The following is an 18,016-nucleotide window of genomic DNA, read 5'->3' as shown; positions in this document are numbered from 1 at the left end:
AGTGTTTAACATGAGTTTTGAATGACTACCCCATATCTGTACCCCACACATACAATTATTTGTAAGCTCCCTCAGTTGAGCAGTGAATTTCAAACACAGATTCAACCATAAAAAGGTTTTATAATGCCTCACAAAGAAGGACACCTATTGGTAGATGGGTAAAAAAGCAGACATTGAATATCCCTTTAAGCATGGTGAAGTTATTCATTACTCTTTGGATGGTGTATCAATAAACCCAGTCACTACAAAGATACAAGCATCCTTCCTGACTCAGTTAACAGAGAGAAAATAAACCCCTCAGGAATTTCACCACGAGGCCAATGGTAACTTTAAAACAGTTGAATGGCTGTGATAGGAGAAAACTGAGGATGGACTAACAACATTGTAGTTATTCAACAATACTAACCTAAATGACAGAGTGAAAAGAAGGAAGCCTGTACAGAATACAAATATTCCAAAACATGCATCATGTTTGCAACAAGGCACTAAAGTAATACTGCAAAACATGTGGCAAACCAAATAACGTTTTTCCCTGAATACAAAGTGTTATGTTTGGGGCAAATTACTGAGTACCACTGTTCATATTTACAAGAATATGCGCCAGCCTTATGTATGTTGACCTGTTTAAAGGTCTTACTCACGTCGGCTACAGAGAGCGTGATCACATTATCATCCGGAACAGCTGATGCTCTCATGCATGCCTCAGTGTTGCTTGCCTCGAAGCGAGCATAGAAGTGATTTAGCTCATCTGGTAGGATTGTGTCACTGGGCAGCACGCGGCTTTGCTTCCCATTGTAGTCTGTAATAGTTTGCAAGCCCTGCCACATAAGACGAGCGTCGGACACGTTGTTGTATGATTCAATCTTAGCCCTGTATTGACTCTTTGCCTGTTTGATGGTTCATCGCAGGTCATAGCAGGATTTATTGTAAGCTTCCGGTTTAAAGTCCCGCACCTTGAAAGCGGCAGCTCTACCCTTTAGCTCAGTGCGAATGTTGCCTGTGAATCCATGGTTTCTGGTTGGGGTATGTACGTACAGTCACTGTGGGGACGACGTCCTCGATGCCCTTATTGATAAAGCCAGTGACTCCTCAATGCCATCGGAACAATCCCGGTCTGTGATATCAAAACAGTCCTGCAGTTTAGCATCTGCTTCATCTGACCACTTTTTTATAGACCGAGTCACTGGTGCATCCTGCTTTTATTTTTGCTTGTAAGCAGGAATCAGGAGGATAGAATTGAGGGAGAGCTTTGTAAATGTCTCTGTGTGTGGAGTACAGGTGATCTAGAATTTTTCCAGATGTGCAAAGCTCTTAGAGACGAACCCAGAAAGACTCACAGCCGAAATCGCTGCCAAAGGTGATTCTAACATGTATTGACGCAGGGCTGACTTCTTACGTAAATGAGATATTTCTGTATTTCATTTCCAATAAATTTGCTAACATTTCTAGAAACATGTTTTCACTTTGTCATTATGGGGTATTGTGTGTAGATGTGTGACAGAAAGATCAGTTTAATCCATTTCTGGCTGTAACACAGAAACATGTGGAAAAAGTGAATACTTTCTGAAGGCACATTAATCAACTGACACAGCAGAATATTGTTAGACACAGTCAGTGAGGCTTGAGAAGAGAACCATATGCCCAGTTCATCCAGATCTCTGAAATTATAAAGTATGTGTAACCACCAGACAGAAGGATTATATTATATAGGCTTTGTTTTGGTTCATTAGTCAAGTGCAGAACGGTCCCTTCCTGAGAGACAATGGCTTGTTTAAGATGTCCCCTCTCATATTTGATCAGTGAGCACACAAATTTGTCCAATTATGCGGCTATTAACTCCAAAAATATAAACAGCTGCAATCATTCATTATCTCTGTGCCTTTGCTTTAGCTTGCCATAGTGTGATCAATAGCTTCGTTTGTTTTCAATTTGCATGTTGGACTAGTAACCGAAAGGTTGCACGATCAAATCCCCGAGCTGACAAGGTAAAAATCTGTCGTTCTGCCCCTGAACAAGGCAGTTAACCGACTGTTCCTAGGCCGTCATTGAAAATAAGAATTTGTTCTCAACTAACTTGCCTGTTAAGAAACAATAAATAGGTGAATATGTCAATAGAACATGTTGTCGTTTAAATGGATATTTGTCCTTCATTACAAACCATAATGCTGAAATACAAACTATTTCATTCTAAAACAATTTTGGTGTGGAAAACTGCTTCATGGTAGAACAGTAACTACTCCTATTAAACGGTCACTATCACTTTGGATGCCTCATGATGCAGCATTGGCTCTCTCAGACCTGTATGGATTTCAGATGGGGAGCCAGGAGAGGGCATATAGCAGGCTTACTGGAGGAGTCAGGGACACCAGACACCACATCTAGGTTTTCACTGATCAATCAAGCTGATCCAAAAGCCTCGCTAACCATTCCCATCTCCCCTGAGATCAAATACAATACTAAGACAAATGTGGACCATTGGATCCCTGTGTGGCAGTATGTTTTCTATGTATGTCTAACAAAGCAAATGCAGGATGTTGGGCAAAGTTGGCCGAGAACACTGTGATGGCGGCCTGTCTCACATTCCCGCTGAAATGCTCTCCCTTGTTCACTGTCTGCTAAATAATCATGTTTCCAAACCTTGTTACTGATTTTAAACATGTTTGACTATGAAATTGCTAACAAGGGCCCAAGCCTTCTGTGTCATTCGAGTTAATGTATGTTGTTTGTTTGTGTATTTTGCGTGATTCCATTGTGTTTGATCGTTGCTGCTTCTGGAAGCTTCGCTCGTTATATATGAGGTTATATACGAGCAGATCTGTGCATGTAGACTGTATCCCGCGGATGCTCGAGAAGTGTGCACCCCTTTTCCAGTGGTTTCTGTCATTTTGTCAATTGGTTACTTTGTTTATTGAAAATGTATACTGGTTTAATTGAGAATGGTCTGTGAATAGTATTATGATGATGATGATGATAGTCTTCTTTGAGATGTTGCTAATGCCCTTAGGTTCGCAATGGGGACTTCAACTACTTTGTTGGTTATGTGCACCCCCGCTTGTTATGGCAATGGTTTGGTCCAGAGAGTGGCACTTGGCAATTTTACCTGAGGTGCGTTCACTTTGCTTCAACGTTTTCTATTTTGCGTGACGGTTCCCCAAAATGGTGAGCACTGTTCTTCAACAGTCTTTGAGGTACGTTTGCTCCCATTTGGTGGGTGTGGCAAGTTGTGTGATGATCAATATGGGTGTGACCATCTGAAATCGCAAAACTCATGTAGTGCACCATACGGTAAATTCCCTCTGAACCAGCATAAGCACAACGTTTTGGTCATTCAGTACAGCACTGTTTATGTTGAATTCAATGTTGCACACAATTCTATTCAGTCGATGCTGCTGAGGGGAGGAAACCATGTGTTTGATGTGTTTAAAACCATTCCAATGACTCCTTTCCAGACAATATTATGAGTCGTCCTCCCCTCAGCAGCCTCCACAGGTTCTATTGTACTGAACGCAACCCTGGCTTTGCCACTATTTTTTAAGCTCTGAAAAGGAACATATTTGTTTGTGAGTAGGCTGTATTTTCTTTCAATGTACCCATAGCCTATTTCCCCAAATACAGTTTTGGATTGAGGACAGCTTGATTCATTTGTAGGAAAATATTTTTTGGTTGTGTTTGTATTTTTTTGTGTCCAATTATAGTTGATTCCTACAAGTGCTACCACTACCATCATTTTTAAAAATAAATATCAAAACACTTTCACCATATACTTTCAAGACGGTAAGACATCTTTACATTTTCAAGAACACAGGAAATGATTCCCGCAGACACTGTCCATGTATATACTGTCGGGCTGTCCAGTCCTGAATATTCCCTCCATGGTCGTGTCTACAGGCCGTGAACTCTTCTCTACCCCATTAGGATTTGATGGCTAGCTTAGTGGAAAGGCTCCTTATGAGCCATAAATAGCACACGAGTTCCTTTATCCATTTGACCAGGGCTTTATGAGACCAGAGCCCTATGGCTCAAAAATCGTACACTATAAGGAATAGGGTGCCATTTGGGACTTAGCCTCTGTGTCCCAAATGTGTAGCCTACACTAGAGAGAAGTGTGGCCAGGCGGGCCAGTTCCTGGAAGAACATGTCTGGCACTAGTAGCGTCTGACAGTCAGTGCAGTGACATTGATTCACTAGCCACCACTGGTACACAAGCATATACTCCAACTAGCTACTGTGGAGGAGGCAGGCTGAATCACAATACGGAACCACTCAATTAGCGTTGTTGCTCTTGGTCTGTTGAATGCAGTGTGTCTCCACTAGCAGTGAGGCTATGAGAACTGTCTGAATGAACACAGCAGAGCTTATTTCATTACCTTCTAACATCACCTCTGGTTCTAGTTCTGGAAGGAGCAGAGATGTCAGACATGGATTTGGAAACACTAAACTTGTCTGACTAAAACTGAATCTGTAATCCAGCTGGTATGATCTCAACCAAAAATATATGAATTACTTGAAACATGAAACTACTGTACAAACTGGCACCTATTGTATGCATGTACCCACCATTCCCAACACCCCATGCATGTACCCACCAGTCCCCACACCCCATGCATGTACCCACCAGTCCCCACACCCCATGCATGTACCCACCAGTCCCAACACCCCATGCATGTACCCACCAGTCCCAACACCCCATGCATGTACCCACCAGTCCCAACACCCCATGCATGTACCCACCAGTCCCCACACCCAATGAGCACACTTGGGCCTTCTGAGCATATAATTTTGATCCTGGGAAGGGAAACATTGGAGCAGTACATTTAGTGGGTTGCATTCTTATGAATCCGCACACATGCTCCCTTCCTGCCCTGTTTAAACACTCCTCCGACCTAGAGTAACCTTCAGTCCAAGGTGTCCAGAGAGCCGGATTTAGCAGCGTTTTACCAGACGAGCCTGACACTAATGAAATGGATGTGGCTTCAACAGAACAGGAGCAAGAAAGAAAGAAAGAGCTGCTGGTCTCTTTATACATCACCACCTGTCCCTCACACACAAACACACACGTACACACATACACACACACAGCATGCACTGGGAGCACTTCCTGTGCTGCCTCCCAGTGCTCCTCTTACTACCCCCCTCTTTACTGATTGTGTGTTTGAGAAGGCAGCAGACAGACGTACAGCAGGCTATTAACACACCATCTATTCCACAGGAATGGGGAACAAACCAAGGCAGGACCAAAGAGGACAGAGATTCAGAGATTCACATACATCCGTGCCCTTCAAGATTTGGATACCATGTTGTCAGTAAGGAAAATGTCACCAATTTCATTCACTGTATTTTTGGCCTTTGTAGAGAAATGGTGATGGAAGAAATAATCGAAGTTTCATGTGCAAAAGTTATGATGACTTACGGTGGAACTATGATATAGTGCAAAACGTGTTAAACCGACTTCATAATTGTAGTATTCCAACGTACTGGAATAATTCATGCAATTTAATTTCCGCCCCGAGGCAGACACAGCAGGCAATTAGGAGAACAAAGGTGTTGCATTAGCGAGCTGACTAACCCAACCAGGAAACCACAGTCTACACGTCCCAGAGGCTAGCTAGCTGTCTGATGCTGAGAGGAGGCAGGCCAGCCTCAACACACATAGACACACACACTAGAACAATGTCACAATCACAGAGACGGAGCTATGGGAGAGACTCCCTCCTTTCACTCCTCTCAGCTGCCTCCACTTCTCTGTCACACAGTCACACAGCACACAACACACTGATGAGAAAATTATAGAGTTGGGATGCGAGATAGATAAGGAAGTATTCTTCTGTTAGCATCCCCTATTCCTCCCTCATCATCAGCTCCAGGATTACACAGTGATTAGGGAAGCCACAACGGGCACAACAAACTAAATGAGACAATATGCAATATATGAATCACAGGAAAATGCAAATTGCATACAATCAAGTACTGTTGTGCCATCGCATTATTCTATGAGCTGGGAAATTTAAGAGCGTAACGTTTTATCACCCCACTCGAAAAGAGGGGAGGTGAGCATGTAATCATTGAATATCAACAGCATTTAGCCTTTTAGCTTTCAGTTTCCAGGATTGCAGAAATCAAAAAACTGCACCGAAGAGAAAAGAAGGGGAGGAGGGGGGAGAAAAGAAAACAGGTGCAGCAAGGACTGTGAGAGAGAGAGAGAGAGAGAGAGAGAGAGAGAGAGAGAGAGAGAGAGAGAGAGAGAGAGAGAGTAAGGGGAAAACAGGAAGCAGCAAAGACAGAACGCGACAGCAGAAAGAGCAAAGAAGGAGGAGAGAAAAACTGGGTGCAAGGAGAAAAGCATCCAGAGTCAGACAGAGGAACTAAGCACCATGACCGACTAGCGTTTCTCCTGAGTGGTTTCTTTTATCGGCTTCCTTTTTGATGTGCCACCCGTTTCTTCTTCTCCTCCATCCATCCATCCCTCCATCCTTCTCTCTCTAAAATAAAGATCTGCAGTGTCCCCCAGAGCTAGCAAGGTTATTTGAACAAACAAACAGAAAGCAACTAAAGGCAAAACACATCTCTGTCTACAGCACATCCACTGATGACTATGACAACAACCCAGGGAGGCCTGCGAAGGCTTCCACATTATGGAGATAATTATCTGTCTATGGTGATGAATGTGTTTACTGTATTAAATGCCAAACCTTTCTCATCAGCAGAGAAACAAATGAACGCAAATACGCCTGCCTCAACTCGCACGGGTAAACACATACACCACTGCATAAATGCACACACACACACACACACACACACACACACACACACACACACACACACACACACACACACACACACACACACACACACACACACACACACACACACACACACACACACACACACACACACACACACACACACACACACACACACATTGTGTTCAGAACAAGAACAGTATGCACCCATTGAACATTGGTTTTCTTACAAGAATATCTTTTTCCTCACTGATCTGTGAATGACGATTTAATGGTAAGTAGTACTGAAAAATAGATAACTGTAGAGGAACAAAGGACATCTTGGAATGAGTCATTAAAGTATCTGTCTCTTCTCAACCTCTAATTGCAAAGTGAAAAGGCTCTCAGAAAACAAGATAACGCATTTTCACATCTTCCTATGTTGGAGCTTAACCATTTCAACAAAAGTACTGAAAAGACACCAAAGTACTGAAAAGACACCAAAGTACTGAAAAGACACCAGTAATAGAATGAAAAAGAACAAGTCTCAGAAAGTCAGTCAGTCACACTTCGGTCTCTTAGTAAGATGATTAAACAGGCCTGGTGGTGAATGAGTTCTCCTCTCTCCCTAAAAGGCTCTCTCTCGGTCTGGTCTGTTGTTTTAGAGCTCCTCCCCTCACAGACATCACTTCGTGCTTAGCTGCACTTCATTTCAATTAGGAGACTAAACGTGGGAGGAAATTGATAGAGTGGGGGAGGAGCTGGGAGGGCAGTCTGGTGCGACATGTCTGCCTGCCTACCTGCCTGTCTATCTGTCCGTATGAAATGTTTTCTGTTTCCTTTTGTCTGTTTCACAGCATTGGTCCTAATGTTTATATGAGGATAGGATACACATACCTGTGCTCTGAAGGGAATAGGATGCACTGTGAGGGAACTAGACCTCTGTCTCTCCTTCTGCTTCTGCCTCTTGATCTCCACCTCTCTGTCACTCTCCTTTTACCCCTCTCTCCATCTCTGTCTATCTGTCCACCGTTCTATTTCTTCCTGTCTCACTCTATCTCACCCTCTTTCTCCATATCTCTTTCTCTCATCCTTTTACCCCTCTCTCCATCTCTGTCTATCTGTCCACCGTTCTATTTCTTCCTGTCTCACTCTATCTCACCCTCTTTCTCCATATCTCTTTCTCTCATCCTTTTACCCCTCTCTCCATCTCTGTCTATCTGTCCACCGTTCTATTTCTACCTGTCTCACTCTATCTCACCCTCTTTCTCCATATCTCTTTCTCTCATCCTTTGCCCATATATCCTTCTCTGTCCTGTCTCTAACTCTGTCTCTGTCTTTCTCTTCCTGACACCATCTCTCTCTCTGTCTGTCTCACTCTACCCCACTCCCCCTTTCCCTCCCTATCTCTCAGGTCCTCCCCACCCACACCACACTGGCCTTCGTCCATGTTTAGCACGTCACATCAGATCCTCCACCTTCCGAGGAAAGAAAGTGTTTAATTTCACATCTCCTTCATTAGGCTTATAGATTGATTATATGTGCAAAGAAGCAAACATGTATTAAGTAGCCCTAAACATCATTTTCTCTCTCCTCCTCTCCTCTACCTCCCCTGAACGGTGTGATGGCATGCAGAGCCTTTCTGTGAGTGATGCCCAGTGGCGCAGTCACATCGTATGAAAGAGAGCAATTATCCCACACAGACAATACGCAGTGCTGCCACCATGGCCCTTCCTGTGTCTGTGTTGGTTGCAATGGATGCAGTGTTAAATATAACCCTCATTGGTGACATCTGTAACCCAGATTATCGTCTTCTTGCCACACAAGCAAATTGCAGAAGTGGTTTAACAAACACTTTTATTGGCCGTTAATGACAAACAGATGAATTGCTTTGGTGGTTGGTCTGTAGCACTTGGTCTGAATCACACAGCCCGGGCTGGCCCTAAAACAACCTCAGTGTAGCTTTTTCAGCACATTGCGGTGACGTAGGGGACACGGTGTGGGTCTGTGTTTGTGTAAGCGTGCGTGCATGCGTGTGTGCGTGTGCCTGCTTGGATGTGTGTGTGTGTGTCTCCGTGCCAGCATGAGTGTGTGTGTGTATGTGTGTTTCTGTGCAGCCAGATCAGGTGCAATACAAGTCAGTATTCAACGTCCATCCATGTCTGAGAACAACGGGAGATGACATGGCACCTGCCTCTCCTGTCAAGGGTTGCAAGTGTAAATCCAGCGATATAAATATTTGCGTGTGTGTGTGTGCGTGTGTGTGTCCGTGTGCGTGTGCGTGTGCATGTGTATGGTGGGTAGTGCATGGAATAGGAAATGTCTCATCTTCTCTTCCTAATACCCACATCACACAGTGGGGAATGCTACAGATGGCCAAGTGATGGTCCTTTATTCCATCAAGCATAATTTACTGCATAATAGGAGCTTTGTGCTTGGACATAATCACATAAGGAAAGGGAATTGCACTGGATACTAAATCAAATTAAGTCATATCACATACAAATCAAATAAGCCAGACAGTAAACAAAAGGAGAGTGGGATTAGTGCTGCTGAATATCATATTCTCCTGGTAACTTTCACAATTTACCCTTCTTTTCATGTGGCGATACTATTTGTTATGAATTTCCATAGCAAATGGAAATATGTTTATGCAAAAGAGGACCTCATGAGCCAAGAAATCTCTCATTACTACTGATTTGACTGTCAGCGTCAACTCTAGTCCACAAGTTTCTGCCAAACCACCAACCCATCAACCCACAGAAATGAAATAATATAGTGAAACCATAGGGGAGACTGGAGGAAGTTGAGCCTAAGGGATAAGTTGAGCCACCCTTGTTTCTAGGAAACCATACACAAAATGAATCATCTGACCAAATATTTAGGATGAGTCTGTGAAGGAAGAGCTCACATTGAAAAAGTGATAAGCAAGTTAGGTCCAAAAAGTCAAATGAATTTATTGTGTTAGAGGTTTCATGATGAATGTATCTAAACCATAGCAGTCATGCTTGTTAGATGTTACGCCTGTGCTAAAATATGTTTCAAATGACTAAAAGACAAAAAAGTGATAGTGATTATGTTGAATTGTGTTTGGGAAATAAAGATGACATTGACCTCTTCCCGTCAGTAGAGGATGCCTGGTTTTTCTTTAAAAGTGCCTTCCTCACCATCTTAAATAATCATGCTCCATTCAAAAATGTAGAACTAGGAATAGATATAGTCCTTGGTTCATTCCAGACCTGTCTGCCCTGTGTCCAGCTCAAAAACATCCTGTGGCTTTCTGCATTAGCATCGAATAGCCCCCGTGAAATGCAACTTTTTAGGGAAGTTAGGAACCAATATACACGGGCAGTTAGGAAAGCTAAGGATAGCTTTATCAAACAAAAATTTGCATCCTGTATTACAAACTCAAAAAAGTTCTGTGATACTGTAAAGTCCATGGAGAATAAGAGCACCTCCTCCCAGCTGCCCACTGCAGTGAGGCTAGGAAACACTGTCACTACCGATAAATCCACAATAATTGAGAATTTCAATAAGCATTTTTCTACGGCTGGCCATGCTTTCCACCTGGCTACCCCTACCCCGGTCAACAGCCCTGTGCTCCCCACAGCAACTCGCCCAAACCTCCCCCACTTCTCCTTCACCCAAATCCATATAGCTGATGTTCTGAAAGAGATACAAAATCTGGACCCCAACAAATCAGCCGGGCTAGACTATCTGGACCCTCTCTTTCTACAATTATCTGCAGAAATTATTGAAACCCCTATTACAAGCCTGTTCAACCTCTCTTTTGTATTGTCTAAGATTCCCATAGATTGGAAAGCTGCCGCGGTCATCCCCCTCTTCAAAGGGGGAGACACTGTAGACCCAAACTGCTACAGACTGCCGAACTGCTAAAGATTTCTATTCTACCCTGCCTTCCTAAGGTCTTTGAAAGCCAAGTTAACAAACAGATTACCGACCATTCTCACCGTACCTTCTCCGCTAAGCAATCTGGTTTCAGAGCTGGTCATGGGTGCACCTCAGCCACGCTCAAGGTCCTAAACGATATCATAACCGCCATCGATGAGAGACATTACTGTGCGGCCGTATTCATCGACCTGGCTAAAGCTTTCGACCCTGTCAATCACAACATTCTTATTGGCAGACTCAACAGCCTTGGTTTCTCAAATGATTGCCTCACTTGGTTTACCAATTACTTCTCCGATAGAGTTCAGTATGTCAAATCGGAGGGCCTGTTGTCCAGACCTCTGGCAGTCTCTATGGGGGTGCCACAGGGTTCAATTCTCGGGCCGACTCTCTTCTCTGTATACATCAATGATGTTGCTCTCGCTGCTGGTGATTCTTTGGTCCACCTTTACGCAGACGACACCATTCTGTATACTTCTGGTCCTTCTTTCGACACTGTGCTAACTAACCTCCAGATGAGCTTCAATGCCATACAACTCTCCTTCCGTGGCCTCCAACTGCTCTTAAATTCAAGTAAAACTAAATGCATGCTCTTCAACCGATCGCTGCCCACACCTGCCCGCCCGTCCAGCATCACTACTCTAGACGGTTCTGACTTAGAATATGCGGACAACTACAAATACCTAGGTGTCTGGATAGACTGTAAACTCTCCTTCCAGACTCACATTAAACATCTCCAATCCAAAATTAAATCTAGAATCTGCTTCCTATTTCGCAACAAACCATCCTTCACTCATGCTGCCAAACATACCCTTGTAAAACTGACCATCCTACAGATCCTCGACTTCAGCGATGTGATTTACAAAATAGCCTCCAACACTCTACTCAACAAATTGGATGCAGTTGATCACAGTGCCATCTGTTTTGTCACCAAAGCCCCATATACTACCCACCACTACAACCTGTATGATCTCGTTGGCCCTCGCTTCATACTCGTCACCAAACCCACTGGCTCCAGGTCATCTACAAGTCTCTGCTAGGAAAAGCCCCGCTTTATCTCAGATCACTGGTCACCATAGCAGCACCTACTCGTAGCACTCGCTCCCGCAGGTATATCTCACTGGTCACCCCCACAACCAATTCCTCTTTGGCCGCCTCTCCTTCCAGTCCTCTGCTGCCAATGACTGGAATGTGAAAAAATCTCTGAAGCTGGAGACTCTTACCTCTCTCACTAGCTTTAAGCACCAGATGTCAGAGCAGCTCACAGATCACTGCATCTGTACATAGCTCATCTGTAAATAGCCCATCCAATCTTCCTCATCCCCATACTGTATTTATTTATCTTGCTCCTTTGCGCCCCAGTATCTCAACTTGCACATTCATCTTCTTCCCATCTACTATTCCAGTGTTTTATTGCTATATTGTAATTACTTTGCCACCATGGCCTATTTATTGCCTTACCTCCCTTATCCTACCTCATTTGCACATGCTGTATATAGATTTTTATCCTGTATTATTGATTGTATGTTTGTTTATTCCATGTGCAACTGTGTGTTGTTGTATGTGTCAAACTGCTTGGCCAGGTCACAGTTGCAAATGAGAACTTGTTCTCAACTAGCCTACCTGGTTAAATAAAGGTGAAATAAAAATAAAATAAATGGTTTTAAAAAGGTAGTGGTAATATTTTGTTCAGTCCAGAAATGTGTATGCGGCTTAATTTAACCCGTGGCTATGCTCAACCATCCCCATACCTGGGTTAAGTTGTGCCAAGAGACCACTTTTTTTGGACAAGCTATGTTTTCAAAGCTGTAATGTTTAAATGAATTCGGATTATTTCCAGGGATACACAACATCCTGAAATTGATGGAGCGATGCTGAATGTAAACATCTCAATCTACCCCACGTGGTATTACTGTCACTCAAAGAGATGGAAAAGACTGAGCAACACAATGTGCCAACATTAGTACAACTTCACTGCATGACCTCATAAGTTCATGACCTCACAGCCTGACAGACACTATGGTCTCAGACAAAAACAATGTTCTAACCCCAGCAGTATCAGAATACATTACACTGATACGGTATCAGGACTAACTGCAAAATCAGCTGTTTGACAGCATTGAGACAATAACAGTCTGTTACAGTGACTCAGCAATTACTTAATATGGGAAATCTGCGGAGAAAGAGAGAGAGAGAAAGTGTGTATATGTGTTTCAGTGTAGCATATCTATGGTAAATGTGTGTATTTTGCCTATTAGAGTGTGAGTGCCTGTCTGCCGGTGTGTCAGCTTTTGTGTGACAGAGAAAGTGTGTGAGTGTTTGTGTGACAGAGAAAGTGTGTGAGTGTTTGTGTGATAGAGAAAGTGTGTGAGTGTTTGTGTGATAGAGAAAGTTAGCGCTGAAGAACAAGACATTACGGCTATATTCCCTCCCTGTATTATTTAAGGCGTTGCAATCAGATTTCACACGTTGTGTTCCAGGCCGTCGTGTAGAAGTACAGTCTATTTTGGGGTTGAATCATGTTACTTCTCCTGCTGGAGACGACAGGGAAAGCTTGTCACACGCAATGAGGCTTTAAATGTTGCAGATAATTGGCCTTTGTTACTGCACTTGTCAGGAAACTACCCTGCTGCCACACTCACACGCACGCACACACATATATACACACGCTTGTGTGCTAACCAACCCCCCCCCCTCTCCCCCAGCTACACACTACTCCTCCCCTTGTGCTTGCCCAGAGTGAGTGAATTAGATCTATTTCCCAGCCATGCACCATATATCTCAACAAAGAGGCTCAGAGAGAGACCAGAACTAAAATGTTTTAGTGAGTTCTCAGATTAAAGTGGTTCACGCTGAGTGAAATGGAGCTCAGATACAGTATCAGGACCAGATACAGATACAGGGACACCCATCACCTCACATCCTGTCAGACCCACAGAGATCCCATGGTACCCTGATGATGTGCTGTAGGGGGCTGGGCAGTAGACAGGGAGGCTGTGTCTGGAGGTGCTCATGGGGACACGAGCCAAAAGTGGTGCAAATACTAGGAAGTAGAAAGCTATTTTGGATCCATCTAGAGCAGTTGGCCCGCGAACAAAACCGACCCACTGCTAGCTATATGTCTTAAGCTAAAGTATACTGTTAGCTAGCTAGCTAACATTAGCTGTCTGGCTCCCTCGTTGACGTTATTATTCATTTCCCAGAGCTGTTTGCTTTTCTAGTTCTGGTTGGTTAGCTCCCAGCACTGTGGAATTGTTAGCACTGTCCATAGCTGGCTGGCTCGTTAACGTTCCGTGACGTGTGGACAACACCAGTTCAATATGGCCGGTGTCAGTAAAGGTCTGCAAGAAAGCCTAATACAATTGTTGCCAGATGAGCTGGTTAGGCTGTTTTCATGTTATCCAGAGGTAAAACAAATCATCAGCCTGACTGTGAAGTGTACTCTCCGAGAGTGAAACAAGATGGGTGGAGCTAAAGCTTAAGAGGGTGTCAACGGTGCTGAATGGGTGTAGACAAAGAGGAGCTTTTCACTAGATACCAAGACATTCCAAGGCGATTTTCTCAAAAGTGAATTTATAAGTTGATCAACTTTCAAAGCAGAATTACTTTCCCATTGTTCCTCAAATGCAGTATATGATATAACATTTTGTAGCTCTGAGTCTATATTTTTATCCAATGTAAAAAACACAAGTTCAAATTTTGCAACATCAGAGCGAAATCCAGGTGGAGTAATAAATAAATAGAATAGAGATAATATAGAATCGAGAGAGGGCAAAATGAGGACACAGAGCAGCCCTGCCCTATATATATATATATCATTTTGCCCTCTCTAGATATGTATATATATACACAGTCGTGGCCAAATGTTTTGAGAATTACACAAATATTAATTCTCACAAAGCTTGCTGCTTCAGTGTCTTTAGATATTTTTGGCAGATATTACTGTGGAATACTGTATAATTACAAGCATTTCATAATTGTCAAAGGCTTTTATTGACAATTACATGAAGTTGATGCAAAGAGTCAATATTTGCAATGTTGACCCTTCTTTTTCAAGCTCTCTGCAATCCGCCCTGGCATGCTGTCAATTAACTTCTGGGCCACATCCTGACTGATGGCAGCCCTTGCATAATCAATGCTTAGAGTTTGTCAGAATTTGTGGGTTTTTGTTTGTCCACGCGCCTCTTGAGGATTGACCACAAGTTCTCAATGGGATTAAGGTCTGGGAGTTTCCTGGACATCGACCCAAAATATCAATGTTTTGTTCCCCGAGCAACTTAGTTGTCACTTTTTCCTTATGGCAAGGTGCTCCATCATGCTGGAAAATGCATTTTTTTGTCACCAAACTGTTCCTGGATGGTTGGGAGAAGTTGCTCTCGGAGGATGTGTTGGTACCATTCCTTATTCATGGCTGTGTTCTTAGGCAAAGTTGTGAGTGAGCCCACTCCATTGGCTGAGAAGCAACCCCAAACATGAATGTTCTCAGGATGCTTTACTGTTGGCATGACACAGGACTGATGGTAGCTCTCACCTTGTCTTCTCCGGACAAGCTTTTTTCCGGATGCCCCAAACAATCGGAATGGGGATTCATCAGAGAAAATGACTTTACCCCAATCCTCAGCAGTCCAATCCCCGTTCCTTTTGCAGAATATCAGTCTGTCACTGATGTTTTTCCTGGAGAAAGGTGGCTTCTTTGCTGCCCTTCTTGACGCCAAGCCATCCTCCAAAAGTCTTCACCTCACTGTGCGTGCAGATGCACTCACACCTGACTGCTGCCATTACTGAGCAAGCTCTGTACTGGTGGTGCCCCGATCCCGCAGCTGAATCAACTTTAGGTGATGGTTCTGGCGCTTGCTTGACTTTCTTGGGCGCCCTGAAGCCTTGTTCACAACAATTGAACCGCTCTCCTTGAAGTAATTTAGGTGCTATCTTACTGGCAGCAATGTCCTTGCCTTGCCTGTGAAGCCCTTTTTGTGCAAAGCAATAATGACGGCACGTGTTTCCTTGCAGGTAACCATGTTTGACTGAGGAAGAACAGTGATTCCAAGCACCACCCTCCTCAACTCAATCAGCATTACAGAGTGATCTCCAGCCTTGTCCTCATCAACACTCACATCTGCGTTAACGAAAGAATCACTGACATATAGTCAGCTGGTCCTTTTGTGGCGGGGCTGAAATGCAGTGGAAATGTTTTTGGGGGATTCAGTTCATTTGCATGGCAAAGAGGAACTTGGCAATTAGTTGCAATTCATCTGATCACTCTTCACAACATTCTGGAGTATATGCAAATTGCCATCATACAAACTGAGGCGGCAGCAGACTGCAAATTCATATTTGTGTCATTCTCAAAACTTTTGGCCACAACTGTATATATATGTATATACATGTATATATGTATACTGTATATATACAGAGTCTTGATATATATATTTGGACACACCTACTACTTCAATTTTTTTTTTCATTTGTACTATTTTCTACATTGTAGAATAATAATGAAGACATCAACACTATGAAATAACATGTATTTACCTTTTTTTTTTTTTTTTTTACCACAAATCAAAATATATTTTAGTAACCACCCTTTGCCTTGATGACAGCTTTGTACACTCTTGGCATTCTCTCAACCAGCTTCACCTGGAATTATTTTCCAACAGTCTTGAAGGAGTTCCCACATGCTGAGCACTTGTTGTCTTCTTTTCCTTCACTCTGCGGTCCAACTCATCCCAAACCATCTCATTTGGGTTGAGGTCGGGTGATTGTGGAGGCCAGGTCAGCGTCAATTTTCTTTTTTTTACTCTGACAAAACAGAGATTCTAGTTCAAGGGCCCAAGAAACAAAGAGATGTTCTGAAGGATCTGACAATTAATCTTGATGGTTGTACAGTCATCTCAAATAAAACTGTGAAGGACCTTGGAGTTACTCTGGACCCTGAACTATTTTGATGAACATATCAAGAATATTTAAAGGACAGCTTTTTTCCATCTTCGTAACTGTGCAAAAATCAGAAACTTTCTGTCCAAAAATGATGCAGAAAAATGAATCCATGCTTTTGTCACTTCTAGATTAGATTACTGCAATGCTCTACTTTCCGGCTACTCGGATAAAGCACTAAATAAACTTCAGTTAGTGCTTAACACGGCTGCTAGAATCTTGACTAGAAGCAAAAAATATGATCATATTATTCCAGTGCTAGCCCTCTACACTACCTCTGTGGCTATGTCACTCAGGAAAAATATGATATACATCCACAATGTTCCAGCTGCCCCTCCTCCTCTCCTCTCTTAAGGCAAGGGGTGATTTCAAGGTGATGCCTGATGCCAACCTACAAAGCATTACATGGGCTTGCTCCTACTTATCTTTACGATTTGATTCTGCCGTACATACCTACACGTACGCTACGGCAGGGCTTTCTCCTTTCGAGCTCAATTTTTATGGAATTGTCTGCCTATCCATGTGAGAGACGCAGACTCGGTCTCTACCCTTAAGTCTTTATTGAAGACTCATCTCTTTAGTAGGTTCCATGATTGAGTGTAGTCTCGCCCAGGACTGTGAAGGTGAATGGAAAGGCACTGGATCGACGAGCCGCCCTTGCTGTCTCTGCCTGGACGGTTCCCCTCTTTCCACTGGGATTCTCTGCCTCTAACCCAATTATGGGGGCTGAGTCACTGGCTTACTGGTACTCTTCCATGCCGTCCCTAGGTGGGGTGCGTCACTTGAGTGGGCTGAGTCACTGACGTGATCTTCCTGTCCGGGTTGGTGCCCCCCTCAGGTTCGTGCCGTGTGGGAGATCTTCGTGGGCTATACTCGGCCTTGTCTCTGGGTAGTAGGTTGGTGGATATCCTTCCAGTGGTGTGGGGGCTGTGCTTTGGCAGAGTGGGTGGGGTTTTGTTCTGCCTGTTTGGCCCTGTCCACGGGGGTATCAACGGACAGGGCCACAGTGTCTCCCGACCCCTCCTGTCTCAGCCTCCAGTATTTATGCTGCAATAGTTTATGTGTCGGGGGGCTAGGGCCAGTCTGTTATATCTGGAGAATTTCTCCTGTCTCATCCAGTGTCCTGTGTGAATTCAAGTATGCTCCCTCTAATTCTCTCTCTCTCTCTCTCTTTCTCTCTCCATGCCTCAGGACTACCTGGCCTGATGACTCCTGGCTGTCCCCAGTCCACCTGGTTATGCTGCTGTTCCAGTTTAACTGTTCTGCCTGCAGCTATGGAACCCTGACCTGTTCACCGCATCTGCTGTTTTGGACCCTCTCTCTAACGCACCTGCTGTCTCTATCTCTGAATAATTGGCTATGAAAAGCCAACTGACATTTACTCCTGAGGTGCTGACCTGTCCACCTCCCAGAGTCTGGTTCCTTCCTCTCTAGGTTTCCTCCTAGGTTCTGGT

General features: G+C 43.7%; 1 protein-coding gene across 8 annotated transcripts in view; it reads right to left on the bottom strand.

Moving 5' to 3' along the window:
- LOC118371076 (adhesion G protein-coupled receptor B1-like) overlaps nt 1–18,016 on the bottom strand; it is a 126,110-nt gene that overhangs the window by 78,217 nt on the left and 29,877 nt on the right. The window lies entirely within an intron of this gene.

This window comes from Oncorhynchus keta, chromosome 34 (assembly GCF_023373465.1).
Source record: "Oncorhynchus keta strain PuntledgeMale-10-30-2019 chromosome 34, Oket_V2, whole genome shotgun sequence".
NCBI classification, from domain to species: domain Eukaryota; kingdom Metazoa; phylum Chordata; class Actinopteri; order Salmoniformes; family Salmonidae; genus Oncorhynchus; species Oncorhynchus keta.
This window is presented reverse-complemented; position numbering and strand designations above follow the sequence as displayed.